Below are 13,177 nucleotides of genomic sequence, written 5' to 3'. Positions count from 1 at the left end.
GGGATACACGCACTACGCACAATACACACACAGTAGAAGCCGCACGTGTCATTCTGCGCTGGAAATCGCGAAAGCTAGCTGACAGCGCAACTCAACAGGTGCCTTTTTCAGGTATAATGTACAATAAACAAATGAGGAAAATTCAATTTTGACGACAGGCTTTCAATGCAGTGTGCTGTGTCACGCTATGTGCACCGCTTTCCATTCGCTCTCGCTCCGTTTTATTTCGGTTCGCGGCCTACTATTTTATTTCTTTAGAGTTTTTACCTTAAAAAAAAAGTTGTGAGCCAGTTTTATATGGCCTAAACATCCTGGCTTTGTCTCTCTTTCTCCAGCCTATCCTTCTCATTTTATCAAATTAGGTGACTACATGTGAAATGATAGTTTCTTTCGCTGCATACTAGATGCGTTGCAGAATAATATATTCCAGAAAAACTTATGAGTGAATTTATTGTTTACCCTGGCAGCCCTCCACCCTCCATTTTTGTTTTACATTTGAGCAATTCTGAAAGCTTCGATGCACAAAACAGCACACCCACTCAAACAGAGACATGATTATTGCGGGTTGCAAGGGAGGTGTTTTTGATGAGCCTCGACGAAGATTGACAGTGGCGGAAATAAAGTGTGGTTCGTTTGTTTGGGATAGTTAAACTTTGAGATGAACTGTTTGACTTAGCGTCATGGAATAGCCAGCACCACCCATGACGCTAAACTTTTTTACAAGCACGAGCAAAAGGAAAAAAAATTAGAATTGAACCGCAATATAAGAGCAACGCGAAACACTAGTAGTGGAGATCACTGAATGGCGAAAAAGCCATTCATGTGCTGATGTGTTGTATGTAAGGTGTTCTGAATCAACATTAAACTGTCAGTGAACAAATTTGCGTTCCGTGGAAATTGCCAAGGTGCTGTATATCGCTAAGATAGTTCACGCCTGTTGATTGTGTTCTTGAGAGACATAGATAGATACATTTAGGTAGAAAATTTGTTGTAACCGTTGCAAGCATGAGCTTCCAGTTAGTCCATTTCACTTTTATATGAAAGGAAACGCTATATGTGAACATAATTACTGGAAAAATTGGTGATTAATACAAAAAAAATAAAAAACAAAAGTCAAAGTGGTTGACGTGATGTCCCAATTACACTCCATGTTGAAAAAAGATGTTTGAACGCAAACACACTTTCTAAACCTTCAGGTTTCGTTGCACGAACAAGAGGCCAAATTCACACATATCTTCTTTCGTAATGGCTCTTTCGCATGGCTGGCTATCTCCGCTAATATTAGATCCGTCACCACGACAGGCTGGCATCTGCAATCACGAATAGTTATGGCGTAAGTATGAGTTAGGGTTTCGTGATGACCGATATAGATGTGAACACCTCACGTTTGCTATTATTCACTTTATGTCCAGCAAAGGCAAGAAATGTGCGACATGATTAGTACAAAGGATGAGCAGTCTTCAGGAAATGCTCCTGGACCGTGGGCCTGTCCATATTCTAAGGGTGGTATATGCTGTCCAACGTTTCTATTTTTTTTTCGTACAATGAAGCCTTAACGTAATGAGACGCCGATGAGATGTTCGTTTGGTAAAACACTTCTACAATATGGGCAATTGGCGATGCCCTGGCAGTACAGCAGCCGGCCAAGTACGCCAGGCTAGCCGTGCTTGCTGCAGCCCCACCACCGTAAAATAAACGGTAGCTAATTATCATCCCTGCAGCAAATATTCGTCTTCTATCACACAAATATTTTATTAAAGGGAGGCCTTCTGTGCCTTCTTCTCCAGTGTTTCGCGCATTTGATCGGTAAGTTTCTGGCGGAGTAAAATGGGATGGTCCTAAGCAGTGAAATCATAAATGGAGCCAATCACGGACATCGTGTAATAAAAATCGGGCTGAGAGTGGAAACCGTGGAAACTGCGGATGGTTGGGTCACGTGGATGCGCCGTTTTGGATCTCCGCGTTTAGCTGTCTCACCGGCAAGCATTTATTAACTATACTGCAAAACTTGGCTCGTTACATAAGCAGTCCCACGGCCATTATTTCCCTGCTTGGCAAATGCTTCGCTTCGCATAAATTCCACCGTATGCGTTGTGGTTGCGTGTTGTTTGACGCACAAGCTTATCACGTATTTTCTTAGACAGTAGACACAGGATGCATTGCTGGTGCCATGTGTACGCTGTATTACATGAAACTGTAGCCCCATATATCCCTCAACACAGTAAGATTAATCCAAATGAACACTAAATACAAATATAATGCCTAGCTGTGCCATGCGAATTCGCCCCGTTTGGGGTGGGAATCCATGAATTCGCCCGCTCCCTGTAGTGTGCCGTCACTGCTCCGACCACGTTCCTGGCATAGGTCGATACCGTCTTGTCGGGCTGAGCGAGAGAAATAGCGCTTACCAGATTAGGGCACCTCCAAACGTACAAAGCGAAAATCTAAAGCCTCGGTGCTAAGAAACCCTAGAAGTGCCCGAGGGCCAAACGAACGGTAAACAGCACGCCTGCATGCAAAGAGGATTGTTCCGTTGAACGCCTCAAGCGTTGGGAACCGGATAGCAGAGGAAGCAACAGAAATGACGGCGGAGGAGAACTAGCGAAGCCATGCGATACTGGCCTTCTCTCCATAGTCCACCTTCGCGCGATACCGACATATCAGGTTTCTTCGGCCGGGAGTGGATCCGAGTCATGGCCGGGATCTCTAAATCCCGGAAGCCCGTGAAAGTGCCGCGAAACATCTCGTCCAGAGGGATACGTATAGAGAGTGTTTGCTCTTGTCACATAAAGAAGTATACTGCTTTGTAATTTGACCGTGACAGCACAGAAATCGAACGTATTGCTAAATATCTGTAGCATGTTTCGAGAATTGAATTGTAGGAGGAGGTGCACAAGTATTAAGGCCGCTGATAGCTGCGAGTGACCAACAGCTTTGCAAACGCTGTCGGAAACTGCTCCAGAAGAACACCTATTATCAAATGAGCTAGAGCCAAAAGTCCGCCGAAACACATGGGGCGAATAATAACGGCAAGGACGATGTTCAGTCGAGGTGCCAACATGCTGTGTGGAATCCATCCTCATTCACCGTGCTAACCTACATGGCCCACTATGAAGACTCCATTTCACTATCGCGGAGAGACTCGCGGTAGAGCTAAAAGCACCTCTACCCTAAATATATTCGTTATCTTCGTGGGAGCCGAAAGAAACATCGAAGGGTCTTGCAAGTAAGCACGAGTTGCATGTATTTGCGTCAATATCCTAAATCTTTACATTCTGTATAAAATTGCAGATAATCTTCCAAGTAACAGTTAATGTCACTTAGAATTTGACAGTCAACACACGAAGGGGCGAAGTGCTGTTATGTTGAATCTGATGTGAGGAAACTGAGAGAACGTAGCTTCCTGTTATAATAAGAACGTTCTTTACGCAGAAAAGTAATGTGTACGCTGTGCGCGTTGCAAGGATTAACTGGTTCGTCGCACTGTTGGCCACGCGCTCTGTAATTTGATGCGCTTGGCGAGTAACGGACTGTCAATCGAGGCCTACTTCATACTAGAAGATTTTCCTCAATTTATCAAGTGCAAATGAGCTACAAATTACCTTCGTAATGAAGAATGGCACATTTGCATTCCTCCCTGAGAACCTAACCTCCCTTTTCTTTCCATGCAGGGTGCCGGGATGAAACATTCACCTCCGTCGTAAGCTTTACGCTTCGCAGCTCTGAACGTACCGGCCACGATCTAGCCCCATCTGTTCGTATAGCAACGGCAGGTGATTGTTTCAAGGACGCCGTCAGCAAGCTCAGATATAGAAACTTTAAATGATATTGTTATTGTCTCAAATTATAAACCCTTGTTATGAAAAACGTTCCATTGTCGTTAGGCCTCGCAACCTGTTCATCGTTGCGGAAGAGAAGTGCTGAGTGAAATGTCAAGAGGCGCCCATTCCAGCCCAACGCGAGTGGTTGTTGCCTGAAGTCAGTTATAGTTAAACCAAATGCAAATTAAATCATGCAGTCGCTGAGGCTGTATTTGCAGGTGAACATGGCCGCTAGAACCATCAAGATCGGAACAGAAACTGTTTCATTTAGGTCTCGACAAGCAAGCATCCTAATCCAGCAATAAAAATTAGGTTATGTTTGCAAGCTTGCAAAAGGGTACATTACCAACATGGCCTGCTGACGGCGAATCAACGATGGCCCACAAATACTTTCAATGCTGTACAAGTTTTCTTGCAACCTATTTGCGTAGTTACTGTCTGTAAGGTGCATAATCTTTTGGAGGGTCATTAGTATCTGTACGGAGGTTTGCATAGTTTTGGCTTGATAGCTCTCCTCTCCTTTTTGCGAGGAGTTTTACTAAATATGCATACAACCATTACATTTAGTGTTGCGCGCACTAGTGTATCTGATGAACTTTGACCGTTTCTCATGACTTCATCGTGTCACACGTGGCTGCTCTCCCGGACTACTAATGCCAGTTCATTCCTAATAGGAATAGCCAACCTTCCAGCGTGGAAGTTTCGCGGTTATGACCAGACCAAGGAACACTTTGTGCGGCACTGCCCGACTTGGGACCACGGTGATGTGCTTTGCGAGCTGGTCTCAGCAACCGAGATGACAGAGCGCTCCCAGAGGTGAAGATTCTGCGACATTGGCCTCAGCACTGTTGCTTGCACAAGGCCACGAGTCTTCCTTTGTTGTTCTTGAAGGTGAGAAGACAGTACGAACGCTTTTTACTGTTAGCGAACATTTCTCTGGGACTGTGTTCGGAACTACTGCCTATTTATTACTTTTTTCTTTCATCATCATCATCATCATCATCAGCCTAGCTACGCCCACTGCAGGGCAAAGGCCTCTCCCATACTTCTCCAACTACCCCGGTCATGTACTAATTGTGGCCATGTTGTCCCTGCAAACGTCTTAATGTCATCTGCCCACCTAACTTTCTGCCGCCCCCTGCTACGCTTCCCTTCTCTTGGAATCCAGTCCGTAGCTCTTAGTGACCATCGGTTATCTTCCCTCCTCATTACATGTCCGGCCCATGCCCATTTCTTTTTCTTGATTTCAACTAAGATGTCGTTTACCCGCGTTTGTTGCCTCACCCAATCTGCTCTTTTCTTATCCCTTAACGTTACACCCATCATTCTTCTTTCCATAGCTCGTTGCGTCGTTCTCAATTTCAGCAGAACCCTTTTCGTAAGCCTCCAGGTTTCTGCCCCATATGTGAGTACTGGTAACACACAGCTGTTGTACACTTTTCTTTTGAGGGATAGTGGCAACCTACTGTTCATGATTTGAGAATGCCTGCCAAACGCACCCCAACCCATTCTTATTCTTCTGGTTATTTCAGTCTCATGATCCGGATCCGTGGTCACTACCTGCCCTAAGTAGATGTATTCCCTTACCACTTCCAGTGTTTCGCTACCTATCGTAAACTGCTGTTCTCTTCCGAGACTGTTAAACAGTACTTTAGTTTTCTGCAGATTAATTTTCAGACCCACCCTTCTGCTTTGCCTCTCCAGGTCAGTGAGCATGCATTGCAATTGGTCTCCTGAGTTACTAAGCAAGGCAATATCATCAGCGAATCGCAAGTTGCTAAGGTATTCTCCATCAACTTTTATCCCCAATTCTTCCCACTCCAGGCCTCTGAATACCTCCTGTAAACATGCTGTGAATAGCATTGGAGATATCGTATCTCCCTGTCTGACGCCTTTCTTTATAGGGATTTTGTTGCTTTCTTTGTGGAGGACTACGGTGGCTGTGGAGCCGCTATAGATATCTTCCAGTATTTTTACATATGGCTCATCTACACCCTGATTCCGTAATGCCTCCATGACTGCTGAGGTTTCGACTGAATCAAACGCTTTCTCGTAATCAATGAAAGCTATATATAAGGGTTGGTTATATTCTGCACATTTCTCTATCACTTGATTGATAGTGTGAATATGGTCTATTGTTGAGTAGCCTTTACGGAATCCTGCCTGGTCCTTTGGTTGACAGAAGTATAAGGTGTTCCTGATTCTATTTGCGATTACCTTAGTAAATACTTTGTAGGCAACGGACAGTAAGCTGATCGGTCTATAATTTTTCAAGTCTTTGGCGTCCCCTTTCTTATGGATTAGGATTATGTTAGCGTTCTTCCAAGATTCCGGTACGCTCAAGGTTATGAGGCATTGCGTATACAGGGTGGCCAGTTTCTCTAGAACAATCTGACCACCATCCTTCAACAAATCTGCTGTTACCTGATCCTCTCCAGCTGCCTTCCCCCTTTGCATAGCTCCTAAGGCTTTCTTTACTTCTTCTGGCGTTACCTGTGGGATTTCGAATTCCTCTAGGCTATTCTCTCTTCCACTATCGTCGTGGGTGCCACTGGTACTGTATAAATCTCTATAGAACTCCTCAGTCACTTGAACTATCTCGTCCATATTAGTAACGACATTGCCGGCTTTGTCTCTTAACGCACACATCTGATTCTTGCCTATTCCTAGTTTCTTCTTCACTGTTTTTAGGCTCCCTCCGTTCCTGAGAGCCTGTTCAATTCTATCCATATTATAGTTCCTGATGTCCGCTGTCTTACGCTTGTTGATTAGCTTAGAAAGTTCTGCCAGTTCTATTCTAGCTGTAGGATTAGAGGCTTTCATACATTGGCGTTTCTTGATCAGATCTTTCGTCTCCTGCGATAGCTTACTGGTTTCCTGTCTAACGGCGTTACCACCGACTTCTATTGCGCACTCCTTAATGATGCCCATGAGATTGTCGTTCATTGCTTCAACACTAAGGTCCTCTTCCTGAGTTAAAGCCGAATACCTGTTCCGTAGTTTGATCCCGAATTCCTCTAGTTTCCCTCTTACCGCTAACTCATTGATTGGCTTCTTGTGTACCAGTTTCTTTCGTTCCCTCCTCATATCTAGGCTAATTCGAGTTCTTACCATCCTGTGGTCACTGCAGCGTACCTTGCCGAGCACGTCTACATCTTGAATGATGCCAGGGTTCACGCAGAGTATGAAGTCGATTTCATTTCTAGTCTCACCATTCGGGCTCCTCCACGTCCACTTTCGGCTAACCCGCTTGCGGAAAAAGGTATTCATTATCCGCATATTATTCTTTTCTGCAAACTCTACTAATAATTCTCCTCTGCTATTCCTAGAGCCTATGCCATATTCCCCCACTGACTTGTCTCCAGCCTGCTTCTTGCCTACCCTGGCATTGAAGTCGCCCATCAGTATAGTGTATTTTGTTTTGACTTTACCCATCGCCGATTCTACGTCTTCATAAAAGCTTTCGACTTCCTGGTCATCATGACTAGATGTAGGAGCGTAGACCTGTACAACCTTCATTTTGTATCTCTTATTAAGTTTCACAACAAGACATGCCACCCTCTCGTTAATGCTATAGAATTCCTGTATGTTACCAGCTATTTCCTTATTAATCAGGAATCCGACTCCTAGTTCTCGTCTCTCCGCTAAGCCCCGGTAACACAGTACATGCCCGCTTTTTAGCACTGTATATGCTTCTTTTGTCCTCCTAACCTCACTGAGCCCTATTATATCCCATTTACTACCCTCTAATTCCTCCAATAACACTGCTAGACTCGCCTCACTAGATAGCGTTCTAACGTTAAACGTTGCCAGGTTCAGATTCCAATGGCGGCCTGTCCGGAGCCAGGTATTCTTAGCACCCTCTGCAGCGTCACAGATCTGACCGCCGCCGTGGTCAGTTGCTTCGCGGCTGCTGGGGACTGAGGGCCGGGGTTCGATTGTTGTATTCATATAGGAGGTTGTGGCCAAGTACTGCACCAGGGTGGCCAATCCTGCTCTGGTGAGAGAGTGCGTTACCGGTTCTGGTCACCGGGATCAGGCCGCACTCCAGGCCTGTTTGTGCAATTTTCTCAACACACGGTTTTTTTTTTTTGTATTTTCCGGTGGAGACTAGCGCGGCACCGGGATTTGAATCACGGTCCTCTTGCACTGGAGACGGATACTCTACCGTCCCCGTAGGAGTTAAATTAAATATTAATTTATGGGGTTTTACGTGACAAAACCACTTTCTGATTATGCACGCCGTTAGTTCTTCTTATATATCTAGTCTATTTTTTCTTTGCAAGTGTAGGGCAGGCAACTGGACACGTCCTTGCTTAAGCATGCTGCCTTTTCCCCTGCTTTTGTCGGTTTCTGACAACATTACTGCTTAGAACTTTAACACTTGTTAGAGACATTTTAAACGGCTGACCAGTAAGTAGTTAATCAAGGTCTATTTGTTCCCGCAGAGTGGCTTTTGGGCAAGTAGAATTGCACGCCAGTAGAGAACGTGTGAAGGTCACCTATATATACCGAAGCTAGTAACACAAATGGCTGAGAAAAGAAACACAACAAATCAAAGAAAGTGGGTTTTCGCTGAAACATTCCTTACACTTGACGCTGTAACATGTGCATTAAGGTATAACAACATGATTACATGCCAGGAGTGAGGCGCACATTTCCGTTCTGGTTGGTTGGTTGGCGCAGTTATCCTGGCAATGGGGCCCGGTAATTGCCCCCATTTGTTCGTCTCTCGCTGTGGCAATGGCATGTTTATCAGAATACTTGGATTTACATCAATCTTGACGTTGAGGCAAGGGCGCTAAGCTGTGCAATATGTACAACGTTGCATAGCCATTGAAACAGCGCATCACCGACATCAACCAATTACGAACACGCCAGCTACTGAATTCAATAGTAACTTACTTTGCTTTCATTTTCTCTATCTTGATGGCTGTCTGTTTAAATAAACAAGAGATTACTACAACTCTGGTAAGCGCGAATGACGATGGTTCAGCCAGAAAGGTCCGACTCTCCAAGCGTCGTAGCGTGCTTTCAACAATATCGCCAATATTATATGTTTACTATGGCCGCAGGGATAACATCTATCCACTTTTGCTCCAATTCTACACTTGACTGCACACAGTTGGCTGCTATAAATATTCGGAAATTAGTAGTACAATCTTTGTAACTGTGAATAGTGACTATTCCATTAGAAGTACGAATGAAGCCGCCACTTTTCATAAATATGATTACTTTCATTATCTATGACGACTGAATCAAATTTCGCAATTTTTAATTTGGTACTGGGGTGTGTAAAATATTCGCATACCCCTAGAAAACAGCTATCGTCCCATGTACTTGCCTTCCATTTTGCAGTATAAAATATATAATTATTCAGAAAAACTAAATGTAATCAACAATATATTATGAATAAAGATATTATCAATATAATATATATATATATATATATATATATATATATATATATATTTACTACATCATATACTTTATTTATTACCGAATATTATATGGTTTTACGTATTTGTACCGTTGTCGCTGTAAATTATGTACGCGAAACCTCTTAAGCCACCTGCTCAAACAAAATTTACGTAGCTATACCATGGCTACTTCTGATAAACCTACTGAAAGTTTAAATGAAAAAATTGTTATATAGCTAACACAAGTATGCCTGTAGCGATGCACACCTGTTCTCACAGTACTACACCTCTGATGCATCATACTTTGAGAAAAAGGAGCAATCACACAACCTCAGTATTTGGGTACGGCCATATGAATTCGTGCACGCGGCTTCATACTGTTGCTGACATGTGCGCGTGACCATAGTGAGCTTTCCAAGAATTTCTGAGTGGCTTGAAGCGCATGTGTTTAGCCGTAATCAGTAGTGCTACAAAGCATTGAATATATCAAGCGGGAATTTACGAACAAAAAGAGATGAACAAATATGCGTGACGTTGTGAACATATGACAAAAATGATATGATGAAAGTGAGGTGAACATTGGGCTCTGGCTGAATTCAGCCGTCCACCGCGAGCACCGTTCGCACGCGACAAATAGTTTGATTATCTTAAAATAGGATGACCAAGGAAGATAATTTCCTGAAATGCTTACGACGCCTGAATATGGCTGGCTCTTTTCTTATTTACACCTCTGAAAAATTCGTGCCAGACACTGGCTCCAATACTTGTGCGATGCTCAAAGAACTGAAAGGTAGACTTAAGTGCTCTTAAAATTAATTGGCCGAGAATGAAAGATTATGGGAGTCATTTCCTTCTCTGTACAAAGTTTATTTCAGTTTCAGGTCACTTTTACAGCATCTACAACAGAACGTACTTCTTTGAACATTACGCTGACTATCCTGGGCGCGCAATAGAGATTTTCGGCATTTATTACGTACCTGCTACCGAAACGAGCCATCTCATACTAAATATCAATCTTATACGCTCATAAAAGCGTGATTGGTTCAGCGTTGATGTCGCAATTATTAGAAATTGAATTGTTGAGTTAACTTCCCGATACTCAACTGTGGGTAATGAGGGATGCCGTAGGGGGGGTGGTGTGGCGTATCTTAAAGCGCAGCTTTCTTTGCCGGCCCTACCCGAATTTCCTGACCGTGCTTGCTCGCTGCTGCTTGCTGTTGTCTTGCCGATTAGCTCACACTTAAAAAAACAAAACACTACGCAGATGGACTCAGATATTGTACTCTATGTGAGTAAAAGCTTTCGTTACGCAAATAAAGAAATGCTGTAAACTTTCCAACTTCACTCCTGCGTTATCGGCCTAAAGGAAGTTGACGCGCGCATCTGCTGTGGCGTGCTCGGCCTACGCACTATTGCAAATCTTAGATTACCTTGTCGCCCTTTATTTCTTGTGGTTTATTTGATTCTTAGATTCCGGGATACTTGGATAAGGTAGTTAAGATGATAGTGCTAGCCTGCCTGCGAGTCATTCGGTAAGCTGCAGCACCGTACCAGCAGTTATGGTCAGGGAAGTTCAGGAGGCTTCGCAAGAAAGCTAACTAAAAGAGAACGTGAAAAGGATATTGCTAACAAGGAACGTTTATGGGCTCACTTTTACTGTTGTTGGCTGCGTGTCTGTCTCCGTACTTCTCAGATGTACTTCGTGAGGGTCCTTGACCACCGGACATAAACCTACCTTAGACGTTAAGTCAAGCCTGCGTATACGTTGATGAGATTTCATGTTTACAGGATGTCCCTACTATCATGCACCAAGGAAAAGAAGCCCGCGGATACACGCAAAACTGCCGCGCGACTGGGCGCTCGAGAAACTTTGCATGTATTTGCAGGCTTATTGAGGCTCGCAAAAGCACTTTTATGCAGCACGTATTGACTAGCAGAAAGCTGTGTCTGGAGTTTTTCATGCTGCTGTCTAATTTTCTCATTCACACTTTTCGTCCAATTATAAAACTTGAAAACTTCAATTAGGACTAATTACGCAATTGGGCGGAGTGCAAAAAATAACCCAGCTATGTGGCAGTTGCATTTTTTAAAATATTGGTGCATGATAGTTTGGGCGCCTGTACATTGTCACATTATCGGGGCTACGAAGAATAAGGCACCGCCAATGGTGTCAGGTAAGAAGTCAACTTTTATTGGGAAACGTGCTCCCAGAAAATGAAGTGACACATTGTTATACACAGGTTATATACAGCCAGCAGGAGTTAGCGCCCTCTACGTGCCTGCGGAGTTTATCTACATATGTGACCACTCTGGCTACAGCGGGAAGGCGTTTTTTTGGACATCACAGAGCAAATACGTGTCTGCCTGCGTTCACCATGTGTGTTCTTCATCAGTGATAATCGAAGCCATCCAGCGGGTCCTGAAGCGCCGCATCATGAACCAACGCATAACAACACTCAAAGCACAACGCCACCGGCGAAAACAATCGTCGATCATCGAAACTTATCCGAACAAGAGCGTCTGGCGTCGGTTATTTATACGTGATTGCGTAATCACTGGCACTCATGTGTAATTACTGGTGCTGGCGTTTGCTCGAGAGTAAAGCATGCGCTTTGGCTAGGGAAGGTTGTTTTTTTTTTTTTGTGCAGGAACGGTGACAGCATTCAGCAGAGTTCCCATACACCTAGGCGCGTCTTGCACCGAGTGATAACTTTGTAACGGTCGTTAGTGGGCGGAAAACGATCACTAACGACGGGCAAACAATCTGTTCGCGTCAGTATGAAAATGTACACCGTGGTATTATTCCCGATGGGCTGAGCAGAAAATTGAGAGTTGGAGCCAGCATAGAGATGTAGGCGAGATATTCTAGAGAGAATACGCACCAGATGATATCGCCACTTCAGGAAGAAAAAGTTTGTACTTTTTTCCCTACGAGTAATTTACCCGTCACGTTTTCTCACTCGTGTAAAGTTTGTTTGATTTTTTTTGTAGTATTCAGCTATGCGCTCTGGGGATATCCTTCTGCATATTCATGTACACATGTGAAACAAATCTCAAAAGTAGAAGCAGAACAGACTTCCAACGTTCTGTGTACATCATTAAGGACGAGATTAAAAAGCGTTCTCTCTCGAAATACCAACGCTTTCGACCGTTGAGGTGTACATGAGACGAGCGATTACACACAAGAAGTTTAAGGGAAGTGCATGGCATTTCATATTGCTCGGATCGCAGCAATGTGGCAGCGCTGCTATGTTACGGGGCACAAGTGCCACTGCTTGTTGCTGGCAGTGGAGCATACGATCATGTATTTGCCGAGCTGCTGAAAAGGGGTTTAAATTTCTCACTAAAATATTTCGCCACGTTTCTCCTTTTAAAACCTTATTTTACTGCGCATACAGGTTACACTAGACCATTTTATGTAATTCATTAGATTTCATATGCCTTCAAAGTTACTTTCGTTAAAATTCACTGCTTATTAGCATGGCAACGTTATATAACTTCCCATTTCAGTCTCTCGAGAGCCTAAACAATTCGTGATTTCTGTGCAAGACCCCCTCTGCATCCGCGATGTGGCAGCAGTGCGTTCATGACCTCAGAAAACTGCTGGCCAGCCATTCTCGACAGTTCAGTTAGCCAAGAAAAAAAAACTATTTTGTTACATGATATACCGTAGGCACATATTCTTGATGTTTTCAGATATAAAGAACGCGTGCCCTGCGTCGAGCTCATGTATGGCGTTTTTTCTTTTTGCTTTTAACAATACAATTCAGTTGTCAAACACTCCAACTCTGCGATAAAACTGGTGCCAGGTGGAGGGCCCTATAACTTTATAGGCTATCGTAACTTGTGATGTTCTGGATGGCTTAAGCCTGAGTCTTCTGACAAACCCAAGCACGAAGAAGGTCTATAGAGCTTAATAAACAATTACTAGAGGGA

The 13,177-nt window shown here is 43.8% G+C and overlaps 1 long non-coding RNA gene across 4 annotated transcripts in view; it reads right to left on the bottom strand.

Annotated features, from left to right (window-relative positions):
• Window positions 1–850: 850 nt before the first annotated feature.
• The window catches only part of LOC140214265 (uncharacterized), a 193,684-nt gene continuing 181,357 nt past the window's right edge, over window positions 851–13,177 (bottom strand). For all 4 annotated transcript variants that reach the window (XR_011891240.1, XR_011891237.1, XR_011891239.1 and 1 more), the window contains one exon: window positions 851–1,310. This is a non-coding gene — a long non-coding RNA (uncharacterized lncRNA). The remainder of the gene's footprint in view (window positions 1,311–13,177) is intronic.

The sequence above is a fragment of the Dermacentor andersoni genome, chromosome 11, assembly GCF_023375885.2.
Source record: "Dermacentor andersoni chromosome 11, qqDerAnde1_hic_scaffold, whole genome shotgun sequence".
Lineage (NCBI taxonomy): Eukaryota > Metazoa > Arthropoda > Arachnida > Ixodida > Ixodidae > Dermacentor > Dermacentor andersoni.
This window is presented reverse-complemented; position numbering and strand designations above follow the sequence as displayed.